At 37.0% G+C, this 15,484-nt stretch overlaps 1 protein-coding gene across 3 annotated transcripts in view; it reads right to left on the bottom strand.

Moving 5' to 3' along the window:
- LOC113118746 (CD276 antigen-like) overlaps nt 1–15,484 on the bottom strand; it is a 66,904-nt gene that overhangs the window by 2,023 nt on the left and 49,397 nt on the right. Inside the window, exon 7 of one of the 3 annotated variants that reach the window (XR_003294365.1) lies at nt 14,956–14,993. The exons of the other annotated variants lie outside the window; for them this stretch is intronic. The gene's annotated coding sequence lies outside the window, so the exon portion shown is untranslated. The remainder of the gene's footprint in view (nt 1–14,955; nt 14,994–15,484) is intronic. 3 annotated transcript variants of the gene reach the window in all.

Below are 15,484 nucleotides of genomic sequence, written 5' to 3'. Positions count from 1 at the left end.
TGCAAATTCACAAGTCTGACAAAGAGAATTAGTGAAGGAATAAACTGTAAGACTGAGCACGTTCCTCTGACCATCAGCGGTGTGACTGTGGAGAGAGTGAGCAGCACCAAGTTCCTGGGTGTGCACATCACAGAGGACCTCTCCTGGACTGAAAACACAGCAGCGCTGGCCAAGAAATCACAGCAGCGTGAGCCAGAGCCCCGCCCCCCATCATGTACGCCTTCTACAGACACACCATTAAGAGTGTCCTGACGAGCTGCATCACTGTGTGGTACGGCGCCTGCAACGCGTCCTGCCGAAAGACTCTGCAACGCATAGTGAGAGCAGCTGAGAAGATCATTGGTGTCTCTCTCCCCTTCCTCCAGCACATTTATGGAACCGGTCTCACCCGCAAAGCCCTCTGCATCGCAGGTGATCCCACCCACCCATCACACAGCTTCTTCAGTCTGCTGCCATCAGGGAGGAGACTGCGGAGTCTCCAGGCCAGGACCAGCAGACTGAAGGACAGCTTCATCCACCAGGCTGTCAGGAAGCTGAACTCGCTCTCGAACTTGCCCCCTCCCCCCTCTCTTCTGCCCCAGGCACTGAACTATGACCCCCCCTCCCCCCCCCCCAGATCCCACATCCCCAGGTCCTTCCATCACTGCCCCCCCACACACTATTTATATGATGGCATGCACCAGTCACTTGTGCAGCATTGGTCTGCTCACTACCTCATTCAGCACGGAACTGACGTCATTCCACTACCTCATCAGTCAGTTAAATAAAATAACTGCTCTTGAGCCCTTTGTCACTTTATTCAGACTAAATAACCTTTTTTTGCACTAAAAATCTTTTATCTGCACTGTTGTTCACTTCACAGATCTGCACTTTATCTGCCATGTGCCTTGCGCTGCTTTATTTAACTTTATTTTTATATAATTTTATTATTTGTCTTTTTTTACATTCCCTTATTGTATATTTGTATCTACATTTTATATTTGATCTAGATTTTTTAGTCTTTAATGTTAATGTTTGTCTGTATGCACCAAGGGTCTGAGAGTAACACAATTTCGATTATCTGTATGTATGTACTGTACATGTGGAAGAATTGACAATAAAACAGACTTGACTTGACTTGACATGACACGCAAACACACAAATCAACACAACATCTCCACTCACAGATGAAGCAGACAGATCACAAACATCTAATCAGAAACGACTCGATTTAGTGTTGGGAGACAAAAAGACAAATGTGAGACTTTCCATTGATGTCTGGTTTGTTCGGAGGACAATATTTGTTTGAGATAAAACTATTTTAAAATCTGGAATCTTAGGGAGCAAAAAAATCTAAATATTGAGAAAATCATCTGTAAAGTTGTTCAAATTAAGTTCTTAGCAATGCATATCACTAATCAAAAATTAATTTTTGATATATTTACGGTAAGAAATTTACTTAATATCTCCATGGAACATGATCTTTACTTAATATCCTAATGATTTTTAACATAAAAGAAAAATGTATAATTGTGACCCATTCAATGTATTGTTTTCTATTTCTAACAATATACGTCTGTGACACTGATGTCTTCTTCTGTGCTGCAGGGTCATAAATAATGAAAAGCACTGATCAGAAGGCATATGCAGCTCTGAGGAGATGGTGGACCTTCACACTGGTTCATTTCTGCATTAAAGAAGTGAAATCTGAATTAAACATCTGCACGCAATGTAAAGGCAGCGATAAGTTCGGTTCTGGATTCATGCTGACAGTTTCATTTGTGGCCCGGACACTAATTTCCTTCATCCATAGGAGCGTGTTGAGCTCAGAAACACTGGTGAGACGCTCGCACTGCATTCATTCTCTCCTTCATTTGCATTGAAATAGGAATGCCATATTTCATTCCAGTCCCTGCTACACCTACTTATTTATATATTTACAGTATAGTGAACACGTTCCCGCTGTTCCAGTGTAAATGATAGCTGTGATGACAATAAGAGCGTTTCATATTTTGAGGGTTTGTAAACGGTTTTGCACAATTAACCTGCTGAAGCATCACTTTACAACACGCATTTCCTCCAGAGCAGCAACACCAGATTGAGATCAGGGGAAAACGTGTTATGCATTTCAGTCTGAAAGTCGAATTCAACACTGTACAACCAGTGATTTTCATCACCAAGCATTTCATAGTGAGGGACTGGAATATGAAACAGCAAATCTATTCAGGAAGGAACATCCACATATGTGGAGTTATTGTGATTATGAACGGTGGCTAAAAGATGAAATCACTCATGCAGTGGTTTAAAGTGCCCCATTATGGATAATGAAAGGTTCATATCTTGGTTTTGGGAGTGCCCTAACAATAGAATGACACATGCAAGGTCAAAAAAACACTTTGATTATCAATATGCATTTATTCTTACTTTACTTGCTCAACAACTCCCAAATGATTTGCTCAACAATTCTTTCTTCCAAATCCCTCCTTAGCGTGAAGCTGATCTGCTGTGATTGGTCCGATTGGATCATGTGTGTAATGCCTGATAAAGCTGCGTTTGTGAGCGCAGTGCTGCTTTGTGTACAAGCGTTACCGCAGAAAACTTCTATCATATCCAAAATGTTGAAGAATAATGACTTCAATTTTGTTCTTTTGACTTTTTTTGACCACTTTTTGCTAATAAATCAATACTAAAATAACAGGATCTTTCACTCATTCAAAAGTACCATAACAAAAATCATAAAAGTGATCTATAAGCCATATCTTCTATATGTATCCAATTTCTAAAGAATATAACTTAAATTTTGGCAACTTTATTTATTTTATTTTTTTTGGACCACTTTTATGGTAATTTCATTGAGAAATAATGAAGCTTTACGTGTTTATTCCAGTGTTATCATTTCTTAATCTAGTAAAACATAAAAATTAACTGTAATAAAAGTAAAATTTAAAGTATAAATTAGTAAAATTAGTTCAAGTAAATAGTATTAAGAAGTAAATTAGTATTAGTGATTAGTAAAATTAGAACTTGCACTTGAAAATATAAAATCTGCTTTAAAATTGTAAATAAAAACTATATTTTGCAGCTGTCAGTGCAGTTTTTTGAGATCATATTTAGTAGAGTAAATGATGACAGCACTTTTAAACAGATATAATAAACATAGTTCTCAGCTTTAATGACAAAAGAAGAAAACAAGCTCTGTAAACAACAACTCACATTTGACTGTACGATCAAAACAGCACATCACACGAGCGGAGGAATGAAAAGTATCAGCCGTGTCATCTTCATTCCCTCTGTTTTCTGTGATTTTGAGTGATTTCCCTCCCGACTCTCTCTCCAGGCCCCGTGGTGTTAATTATACTGGCTCTCTCTCCCTTCAAGGGAGTTGTGCACTGGAAGTGCATTAATCTTGATTCACGACTTCAGTACAAAGCCTTGTTTGAAGAGTCTCCTCTGGTGAAGGCCCAGAGGCAGCTGATTCAGACGAGAACGGAGGAGGATGAGGAAACCGTTCCTCACTCGACCTGAGCATGCAGATGATCTGCAGACGCACGAGTTTCACGCGACAAAGCTGCGTATTAGTGCTGAGCTGTGTCTGATTCAGCTGACTGCCGTCTCTCAGGACGCTTAAAGGTCAGCGCGTGCTGTTTGTCTGTGTGCATCCCAAAACTGAGGCTCTGGAATGAATCGAAATACGATTTACTTCAGATTAAAACTTCCAAAGTGTTCCTTATCTTCACTCCACTTTAAAAGAGAGCTTTTTTGCTCCAGAACAGGTGACCAGAAGAGGCTTGGTCGACCAAAATTGTATTATTCAAAGATAAAAAGAAAACAATTGGACAGGCAAAGTCACGCAGTCTGTGATCGACAGATCGTTAAGGGCTGGTCTATGTGGGAACACTTCGGGCAGGACAACCGAACGCTCGACTATCATTCATCGACCTCAAATTCATCTGAAATATGTTAGTAGCAGCAACTTTACATGGCCACTCAATCTAACGTTACTGTGGCTCAGTGGGAGAGCATTGCGTTAGCAGTTTAAGGTCATGGGTTCAATTCCCAGTGAACACACGTACTGGTGAAATTCTTTTTGAAGAAATGTATAACCCTAAAAGTCGCTTTGGATAAAAGTGTCTGATAAACGTAAATGTCTAAAATATTCTGTCATCTTTGCTCATACAGAGTAATACATCTTTCAAATCTGTAAAGACTCTACGTTTATTTGTGTGCTCTCACAATTACAACAAAACGTTGTGCTTTTGTAAAATAATGAACGGAAACAGGATGCTGTTTCTGCCGTTTCGGTCTCTATGAACTTGAGCATGAAACACCGTGCATATCTTTACCTTAGAGACATGAAAAATATATCTCTTGAGAGCCAAATGTCTACTTTCAAATAAACCAATTCAAATGTAAAACAGATTATGTGATGCATATGAAACATGCATACAGTCAAATTCTAAATTTATATCTTAAAATTATCTCCTTTTTTTCAGAATTGTGAGTTTAAATTGCAAGTTATTCTATGAATTCTGAGTTGTTTTGTTTCTGCCACAGAATGAAAAAGGCAATTGCAACTTTTTATTTTACAATTGTTTTAAGTTAATACATTGCAATTGTGAGTTCTAAACATGCAACTGTGAGTTATCACCTCGCAATTATAATTTAGAGAAAAACAAAGTGAGATATAAACTATATTATACATGTGAGATAAAGTTACATATAAGCTTCCATATAGATTTCTGCAATGAAGGACTCAAATGAAAATAGTGCACAAAGAGTCAGCTGTCTCAAATCAGTCAAAATGCACTTTTGAAGGAATCTGAATCACGACACGTTCAGTTGAGACTCACCGCCCTATTTGTACCAGCTCTGACTTTAACTTTTAATAAACTGAATACATGAGTAAACACTGGTATATTTGGCACAGCTAAATGATTTACACCCCAGCAAATGAATTAGAGAAGAAAACAACTAAAACATTCAAGACGCTTTCCAGCCGGGACGGATGGGAAGAGTGAAAGTGTGCGTTCGTGTGAACGAAGCGATAGTTTAACAGACAAGCTGTAGACGGAGCTCCCATTGGACCTGACGGGAGATGTGTGTGTGTGTGTGTGTGTGTGTGAGTGATGCTATAACAGAAAGAGACTCTGTAGGGACAGTGTGTGTGAGATATTTAGTGTTGCTGACAGAGATGGCCTGAGGCTCAAAGCTGTTGACCATTTGACGGGAAAAACAAGCCCACCAGCTCACCATCCAATCGCACTTCAGCACAAACTCACTCATCAGATTGTGCATATTTTTTTCTTTTAATATTTTTTGCCTTTTTTAAATCATTTAACATGACATTTCGGCACATTTTCTCCTAAAATCGTCATCACAGTAATGCATCCATCTACTGTTAATGATTTCCATAATCTCCAGTATTCTTAATGGTGATTCTCATTAAATTCTCCTTACTGTACAGCAATGGTATTTTTTTATTTAAATAGCATGCATTAAAGGAAGCACAGCAAACACTACCATGATGTAAAATTACTTTCATTTACATTATGACGTTATACTGTCAAAGTGAGTTCATTTTTTTCAATCTACTCAGTGCTGGTACTGGCAATAACACAGCTGTTTGTGACAACATGCCCCAGCCCTACACTACACTACAGATCAGGTTTAATCAGTAAAACAACAAGCTTTTTGGTGCAAATCCGGCCTCATTCATTGGTTGACCTTGCTTTAGCATGCATTCACTCTTTTATCAACAGCTATATAGCAGAAATATTTTAATGCAATTTTAATAGGTTGATATATATATTTTTTTTGAATTGTTATTTATATATAATTTAAGTAAGCATATTATCCCCCTAAAATCATCACTACAAAAATGCATCTGTGATTTTCATAAAATTCTCATTACTGTAAAGCAATTATATGTTTTTATTTAAATAACATACATTTAAAGGTAGCATAACGACTACCAAGATGTAAAAGTATATATATATATATATATATATATATATATATATATATATATTATGGTAATGGCAATGGGCAATTGATATTCAGTAATACTGATTTAAAGCACTGACACCAGATGAGATGATCTATTGTCTTCTGCAGAGCAACTTTACATCTGAAACTGAATTTGTTTCATAACTGATCAGTTTTTCAATCCTGTTAAATAATGTGATGTTGCATTATCTGTATTTTTGTTGAGGTGCTCTATAAACACACACAGAAATGATTGTGTATATGACACTAAAGCAAAGCTATGGTGACCTGCTCAAGAAGACGGACACTGTGGGTAATGTATGGCTGGTAATTGCCCCCTCAGGCCGCCCGTGTAATTGCGTCTGTGAGGAGGGCGACCCGTGAAGAGCAGGCGTGTTCATTAGCGCTCATTGATCTCTCTCTATCGCTCCTCCACTCTTTCTGTCCCACCTCTGGGCTCCTGTCTGAAGAGCCATTAATAATGCAGGAACAATAAAGCCAATGGCTTCTAGTTCATTTTCTGAACCTTTTGGTGCGATTCCATTTTCACTTACGAGACAGAGGTACATTTTGTGACCTGGACAACTTTCTGTGGAAAATGTCAGGGTTTGACGTGATCATTTAGCATCTGGTTAGCGTACAACATTACTGGACGAGACAAAATGAATGCATGTTATCTAACATGTATAAAAATCTTTATGAAACTTTATTACAATTACATCATTATTGTAATAATTGAACATTTAGAATTATATGTGCTAATAAATAATGCAGACTGAGGCCAGAAAATTGGCCAAATTAGATGCTACTAAACAAAAGAAAAAACTGTCAACACTTTAAAGACTTTCAAGTATTTTATAAGATATTTAAAAATCTTTGCTGCATAGTTACGTCACATGTTATTGTTAGGCTATATTCAGAAACGATGTGCTGAAATGCTGGTAAAGCTAAATGTTAACAAACATTATAAACACCACAGATTTCTGTGTTTCTGGTTCTGTTCCTTGAACCGGTTCAGAGTCCTGGTCTTGGGTTTCTTCTCATATCTGGTTTGATCCGTGTGTCAATAAGAAACTCTACTGTGTCTGTTTCCAGTGCAAACGCTGCTCTCAGGGTGAATCTCTGATTGGTTTCAGTCCACATTAATAATGAATAAGGCATTGTGAAGGACTGGTCTCTCCCTGACCACCTCTAGATCCTTATTACTCCACTCACGTCTCTAAACGTGTCTTCCAGCGTCTCCCAGTCCTCCTCACAGAAACACTCTCCTCTCTCTCTCTCTCTCTCTACTGTAAACCTCAGTCCTAAAGAGCCTCGCTCTCTCCCCCTCTTCAGCACTGGACAGCCTGCCACGAGCAGAGGTATTTTTAGAGTGACAGACAATGGTTAAGGGGAATGTATAGGATGGGAATTAAATCAATATTTTAGTGCACTACTTAAGGTGTGGGCGGGCGAGCCGTTATCTGCCACTAATTGCTCCTATCGGCTCTGTCTGTTGAAAGGCTTCGCTCTGACAGCCATTAAGTTTCATATAAAGTCCTGAAGCGCTGGGCTGAACATCACTTCTCTCTCACAGCGGAAACACAGCTCTTCTCTCCATACAGAGAACACTGCAGTCCCAGCGCCACGGGATCTGATCTTTATTAGAACACTCTGCACAACATTTAAAGCTGCAAACAAGCACTCATATACTGTAATAGGAGACAAGATAGGAAGATAGGAAGCCATCAAGCCTTGTCCAGATCCAATGTGTGCATGACATCCTCTGGACTTAAAAACATCATCTGGGTCATTATTTATAATTTAATTTAATTTAATTTTGGTCTAGAACAGGCACGAAGATACTTATTTTTAGGAAGCAAATTGAAACTGTAACAATGGCAAATATACAATATCAACTATATATTTAATATAATTTTGCTAACATAAATATATAATAAATTAATTACATGTATTAAAATAATTAAATTAATGATTACTAATAATTAAGTTCATAATTACCAATTTGCCATTTGTTTCATTCAACTTTCTAAATGCCATTTGAAAATCAATAATTATGAGTTTAGCAACTATATATATATATATATATATATATATATATATATATATATATATATATATATATATATATATATATATATATATATATATATATATATATTAAATAAATAAAAATAATTTAATTTAATTTAATTTATATATATGTATATCCTATCCAAGGTAAAACTGCTTCAAATGATAATTATTGTGAAAATAGTATTATTTATTTTATTTTTATGAAATGTTGCAAACTATTTAGTCTTACTATTTTTCTCGGTTTTTAAAACATAAAGTGTTTATAACTGCTTTTATATTTCTATATGTCTAAAATCACATCAGGGGCCGATGCTTCAGGAATCACACATGAACACATTTCCTTCACTTGAGTAGATATTAAAAGAACTTGACCTTATAGACAACAAACATGGATGAATGCAAAACATTGAAAATACTTGAGCAAATTAATTAATGTATGTTTTTAATCAACAGAAAACATCAATTTCTGAATATGAGAGAGGTGGGTGCTGGATCAGTAAAATCACTGACTTTATTAAATCAGATATTCTTCATGCTGCGTTATGTTAAACAGTTCTACATCAGCTGACATTTATTTTGAACAATTAGTGATCATCATCAATGCAGCTGACGAAGGTCAGGAAATAAATACAGAGAACGTTTTAGTGGACTTTAAGTCTATGACCATCAAAAAGCCAAATCTAAAACTCAACATGAGCGGAAATGTCTCGAGATTAAAAAAGAGGGCTTGAGGAAACGCTTAGACCACTGCATTACTTGTCTTGAAAATTGCAAGGCTATTTCAGTAAAGGCTCTGGGTGTGTGCGACTGCAATTACATCTCTCTTTCTCCTCCTCATCCTCTCTGTCTCCCTTCTTCCAATCATCATCTGTTTTCTGAACTGCTAGAGGGAGCTGGTTGTTTTTTAGATTAGACTTTGATGTATTTCTTAGACTCTCTGTGCTTGGCAATAAAGATCTCTCTGCTATGTTTGGAACGATCACAATACCTACTGTAGGTCTGATTCACGCTGCACAAAGCATAAAGTGGCGTCTTCTTGGCGCTTGTGTTAATAGCTTACAGTATTTACATGATCACACAGTGACAGACACACAAACACACTTCCATTCATTCAGTGTGACTTCATCCAGACCATTAACCTGTTACTTGGCTCCAATTCAACTGGATTGACTTAGATGAGATCTCCCTCCATGTAAACCCTGATTTGCTGCTCAAGAAACATTTCTGATTATTATCAGTGTTGTGCAGTTTTGTGGAAACTGTGATACGTTTTATTTTTCAGGATTCACAGATGAATAGAAAGTTCAGAAGAACAGCATTTATTATTTTGTAACATTATAAATGTCTTAACCTTTTTTGAAACCGCCTGTTTTCCCTCAGGGTTAGCACATAATCTGAATCTCACTAATGTCATTGTATTTATTATTTTTGTTTCAAGGCTTGTTTTATGAACTCAAACACACACACACACACACACACACACACACACACACACACACACACACACACACACACACACACACACACACTACCTGGCATATAGCATATAAAAGTGTAAATCTTGTGTTAAAGCTGAATAAAAAGTTGATCACAAAATAAATAAAGTTCTTTACTTGTGTCATTTTTGAACAATTTGTAGTTTGTTTTTGTTTTCTTACCCCAAACTTGGAATAGTAGTGCTTCATGATTTAAATAAATAAATACATATTTAAATATTTGGCATCACACCTGTTTTCAACATTGGTAATGAAATGCTTATTGAGCAGCAAATCAACATTTTAGACTGATTTCTGGAGGAAATATATAGCGATGCACTCGCATTAATACTTCAGATACTTTCACAAAATAATTCAGTGTCTAGGCTTCCAAACTGAAGGATGGAGTCTCTGTAATGGGAAAGTTATTGATCAATCAGTTATTGATCTTTCTATAGGTTTTGGCAATAGATCTCCATTCCATTGCTTTCAGTAAATTTCCGTTGTCTTTCTCTTGCTTTTTTTCAGTGGAAACAACTTCAAATATGGTATAATTTTTGCTCATAAAGGTAAGAGTAATACATCATTCAGAACTCTAAAGGCTGTACTTTTATGTGTGTTCACTCACAATATCAACAAAACGTTGTGCTTTTATAAAATAAAGAAAACAAAAATGATGCATTTTCTGCCGTTACGGTTGAGAACAGGAGCGCTGCACTGAAATGAACCGAAGCTCAGTGAACACATGCCTCACAGACATGATAAATACAGTATATCTAAGCTTTACATTACTGCTTAATGAAATAAAACAAACTGAAAATAAAAAAAAACTTTCATTATGTAATCCATAAAGAGGAGTCCAATGGGTCAGGATCGTCAATCTATCTATCTATCTATCTATCTATCTATCTATCTATCTATCTATCTATCTATCTATCTATCTATCTATCTATCTATCTAATAAAAATAAATTGCTAAAATCTAATTATATCAAAATTTAAAAGATATCACAAAATATAAGAAATAAAACCAGAATTGCCATCAAAAATCGAAGAGAGAGACGGAACATCAAGGGACATTTGGAAGTAATGGAAAAATCATGCGTTTTGAGTAAAGACTTTTAAAGTAGGAGCACATCTAATATGAACTGGTAAACTGTTCCAGAATTTAGGGCCTACAACAGTGAAGGCATGACCTCGGCTTTAATATAACTGTAGGAAGAGAGAAGAGTCAAGGACTACCAGATCTCAGAGCTCGAGAGGGGTGATGTAAGAAAAGCAGTTCAGATATATATGAGGGAGCCTTAAAGACAAAAACACTCCATTCTAAACCACACAGACAGCTAAGACAGGAGTGATATGAGTAAATGTGTGTACGGTTGGCCCATTAAGAGTCTTGCTGATGCATTTGGGATCAACTGGAGATGGATCAGTCTAGTTGTTCTCATTGTAGCAAGTATATTAATGGTTCAGTTTCTTTCTGTACACATGCATGTTTCTTGAAATATTGAAATGTCACAATTGCCCCTGGTCTTGCCAACTGCAAAAGAAAAATAAATATTTCAATATTGCATTTCCTTTGGGGGCTACATTCATTTTTATGTTGCAGTATGAGTGAAGTTGGTATCGCATGTCTGGATTGAATTATGAGAAAAAGATGCCAGGAAAAAGACTGAGATTACAAAGAGCAAACACTATTGACTGAATGAATGAAAGAAAGAAAGAGACCAAATCAGTTTTTAAAGCTGTAACATGACACTCAATGTAGGAGCTGCCATCTCCTAATGCTCTTCTGGTGTTGAATAAATTATAAAAGTGCAGTTTTACAAATGTTTTAGGCACAGACACTATTAGAGAATTTAACAAAACTTTGACAGAAATCTCATTGATCCCCAGTAGAATTATTACTTGTATTATTATTTTTTCTTTCAGATCAAATTATGGTAGAATGCCGTTTTTATATTGAAGACTGGGATCATTTCAGTACTCTGATCACTTATGCATTTAACATTCTTTTGGATGATTTCAAAATCACAAATCCCTCCTTTCAGGCTATATGCAACAATGGTGGGAATTCAGTAGAGCACATGTAAAACAGTCTTGACGGCACACTAGTATCGTCACCGTGGTGTGCAGTTATAGTTAAACTGGAGGAGATAGTCTAGTCAACTGGAGATTGTGTCTATATAGAGGATCTCCCAACTAAAATGAGCTCAGCTATCAACTAGTCGCAGTCATGATGCAATTGTGCAGAAAAACATTACAACGCAGCACTGTAAAAAGGAGAAATGTGGACAGGAAGCACCTGCGAAGCATCAGAGCAGCTTTCCATCTAAAGTCTGCGGAGGGGCTTCTCGGGGGATCATCTGAAGACTGATAACAGCTCTGATGTGTGTCAGGTCCCCGCTACAAATGCACTGACATTCACAGAACAAGAGGGAACCCAATGTGCCTGTGGCTTCCTCTAGTTCTGTTCTGATAAGTGATAGAGGGACTAGGGCCCTTGTATCTGATCTGCTTCTGATTAGACGTCAGTCTGAGACTGCTATGAGGCTATGAGTCCACACTTTTAAAGTCAACATGAGATAAAAAAAATGATGCTTTTACTTTCAAAGCACATTCCAGCATTTAACTTGCATTATTTTAATAGTTTTTCAAGTTACTGTAATTGTTCATCTGCTCTACGCTAAGTTAGATCTATTTCTGTTTCTTTTAAGTTTAGTAAATGAGAGTACAACAAACTACTTAAACATTTTAAATGAACTTAATTATCCTGGAAACTTTCACACCCAATTACATTAAGTCTCTCCAGCAAAAATAATTAAAAAACAACAAATTGGTTCACGATAAAATTTTTTTTTTCTACGCAGTCATATTCATGTCAATTGTGCCCACTTGAAAATACAACAAGCAGCAATATTTTAATTTGGTGGAACAAATTAGAGAAAACTTGGTTTAATAAATTAAATGAACTCCATGGTTGGATGATGTTAGATTAAAAGGGGAGAAAACAACACTTAAAATCAATCTCAATTGAGTCATACAACAGCAATACAACAGAAGTATAAACTATGAAAGAAATGGAAGCTGATGAAGCGTACAGTAGGCAGGATTCATGCTAGAAAGACCTTTTTAACCTCACTATAGGAACATTAGAAACTATTTTTGCTGACATATTGAAGGGTATAGAGAAGGCTTCAGAGCTAACTAACCCTCTAAACGTTGCCTGTATTCTGCTATCTGCCAGCAGTGCAACACGTTTGCATTGTGTTTCACTCACCAAATCAATTATAACACAACAGAAATCAACACGTCCAAAAGTAGCACGGAGGTTATATGGCCCCCACAACAACAACATCATCATGATCATTGAAATGCTTTGTCTGGGTTTGAGGCAACTACCCACAAATCACTGCAGGATTTCTAAACCGTTGACCTGTTGTCTTGCTGCCCACATCCTTCTTCGGAAATGTGTTTAACTGTCCAGTAACTGGACACGTTTTACACCAGCAGTACAGACTGAGCTGCAAACTCTCACCGAAAAAGATCATTCCGTCACCCATCTACATCGTTCCCTCTGAAAACAGACTCATGTGATATCCTTCCTATATGATGCGCCCAAACAGCTCTTGCGGGTCACGAACATCTGATTTGTATGAGTCTGACCCTCAGTTCTCAGAAGAACAGCAGAGATGGACGATGTTATGAAACTGGAAGAGCCTCAGGCCTTTTACAAGAGTTCACGATGCAATTTCCAAAAATAGCCCAGTGCAAACAAACACGGATCTGGAAACAGAGCAGTGCAGGTGGCCTTGGGTGCACTGGACATCACCAGGAGCAGGGGTCAGCGCGCAGGGTAAGATCGTTGATGTGTTGAGTTTGGGAAACCAGCATCTGGCCGTGACGATAACATTAATGCACTATTCCTAATCTCATCCTGGTTACTCCAGAGATGAGGGACACGTCTGCTGTGATCTGAACGATGTTTGAGTTTCTAGCTAGCGTCTCTAGACAGCGCACTGGCACGCTCTCCGATTAAAACACAATGCCAATTTCTCACACTTATTCTTAGCTGTGTAATTAAGACGTAAGAGTGGCAGTTAAAAACAGTGTGACTTGTGGATGTCAGTGTCAGTCTGCCTCCTACATGTCTGGGAAAGCATACTAGTTCATTGAATTTCCTTGTCTTAGCAACAGACAGTTTTTTTCTTCTTCTTCTCTCAAACTCCTCTTCTGTTTCAAATAGATGTTCCCCTACACCCTCGTCCCTATACGTTTGCACCTGTGTGATGATTCTAAGGGCTGGTGATTAGCAGTAATCAGGCTTAGCATGCTAACCCAGAGAAGAGTGCACCAGGCCACTTTAATGACTTGACACTGAAATGAATTTGTCATGGCAACCATTGACCTAGTGGATATTATTCAGAGCAGAATGTCAAGACTTCGGGAGCTTCTGAACGCCCTTCACAGAGTAAAGATAATGACGCTTTATTAAAATGGAGATTGCCGCAGAGCAGGCTGCTGGAAAACACTTGTCACAGACGGGTTGTGTGCCATTCACAATTGAATTGAAAATGGCTTTTAATCGCCGACACAAATCCAGAATTTCAAGTGAGGCAGCAGGATGCTAAATCATAAATTTAAGCTGAATTAAACTGGAATAATACGGTAAGAATTATTAACATTTTCATTAAGAAATAACCATTTCCGTACACACAACATATCAAACCTATAGAAATTCGTATTATACTGACTATACATATGTTTATAAATACATATTATAAAATATAAATATGCAATATATAAATATTCAATATTGTAAATGATTTAATTACATATTTGTACAAATAAATACAAATTTTGTAAGAATTTGTAGTGTTTTTTAAAAAGTTATTTTACTACAGCAGCTCTTTAAAATGGAAAAAGTGCACAATTTACTACTTTTGATTGCATTATTAATTTTGTGCATAACAATGTGATTATTGGCCAACACTAATTTATTTATTTATTTATTTACTTGTTTAATTTTCAGTATGACTTCTCTATAACCATAAACACATAACATGGAACAATTTCAGAATCTTTGAAATATCAAAACATAAATGTTCAGTGTGTGTGTGTGTGTGTGTTTGTGTGTGTGTGCTCTTGGATGGGTTAAATGCAGCACAAATTCATTTGTCACTTTCACTTTCTTTCAAATATTACATCTAAAAAATTACATTTAATAAAATAAATGAACCATGTTACAAGGATTCCTAATTTCCCAGAATGCTCAAATTTTGAGTCTGCTCTGTAAAAAAAAAAAAAAAAAAAAAATATATATATATATATTTTTTTTTTTATTTTTTTTTTGGAAATATGTATACAAATAAAAACAATCATAAATAAAGCAGTGAAACAGCAGAATATCTTGAGCAGAGCTAAATGATAAAGCCTCTTGCCTGTGGTGTCCAGCTTTAACCCTTTAGAGGTGTTGCAGCTGAAACAGAGAGAAGAAGAGTTTTCTTTAAGGACGTGGAAAAAAAACAAAAGAGGTAAACAACTCCAGGCTAGTAAAAGAGAAGCAGTATTGAGCAGCTCTGAGCGAGTAACAACCATCTCAGACTCGTGCTCCCCAGAGAACACACTGCAGCCCAACACTCGAACACTAGACCTGTGCTCTCAGCTGCTGTTTCTAGAGGACTGTGACATTTAACTGTGAGCAAGCAGCACAGGACACTACATGCAAACACACACACACACACACACACACACGGACACACAGGAGATCCCTGGGGCGCTCGCTTCAGCTGCCCCATCCCATGCCAGACACACACGGCATGAACGGCATGGAAAATTCTGGAACGATGACGTCAATGGAGAAAAAAATAGATAAATTAAATGAAAACGACAGAAGGAGAGAAACGAAGAATGTGTGTGTGTGTGTGTGCAGAGGAAATACTTTCATCTCACACAATGGGAGTTTCATAA

Source organism: Carassius auratus, chromosome 18 (genome assembly GCF_003368295.1).
Source record: "Carassius auratus strain Wakin chromosome 18, ASM336829v1, whole genome shotgun sequence".
NCBI classification, from domain to species: Eukaryota; Metazoa; Chordata; class Actinopteri; order Cypriniformes; family Cyprinidae; genus Carassius; species Carassius auratus.
This window is presented reverse-complemented; position numbering and strand designations above follow the sequence as displayed.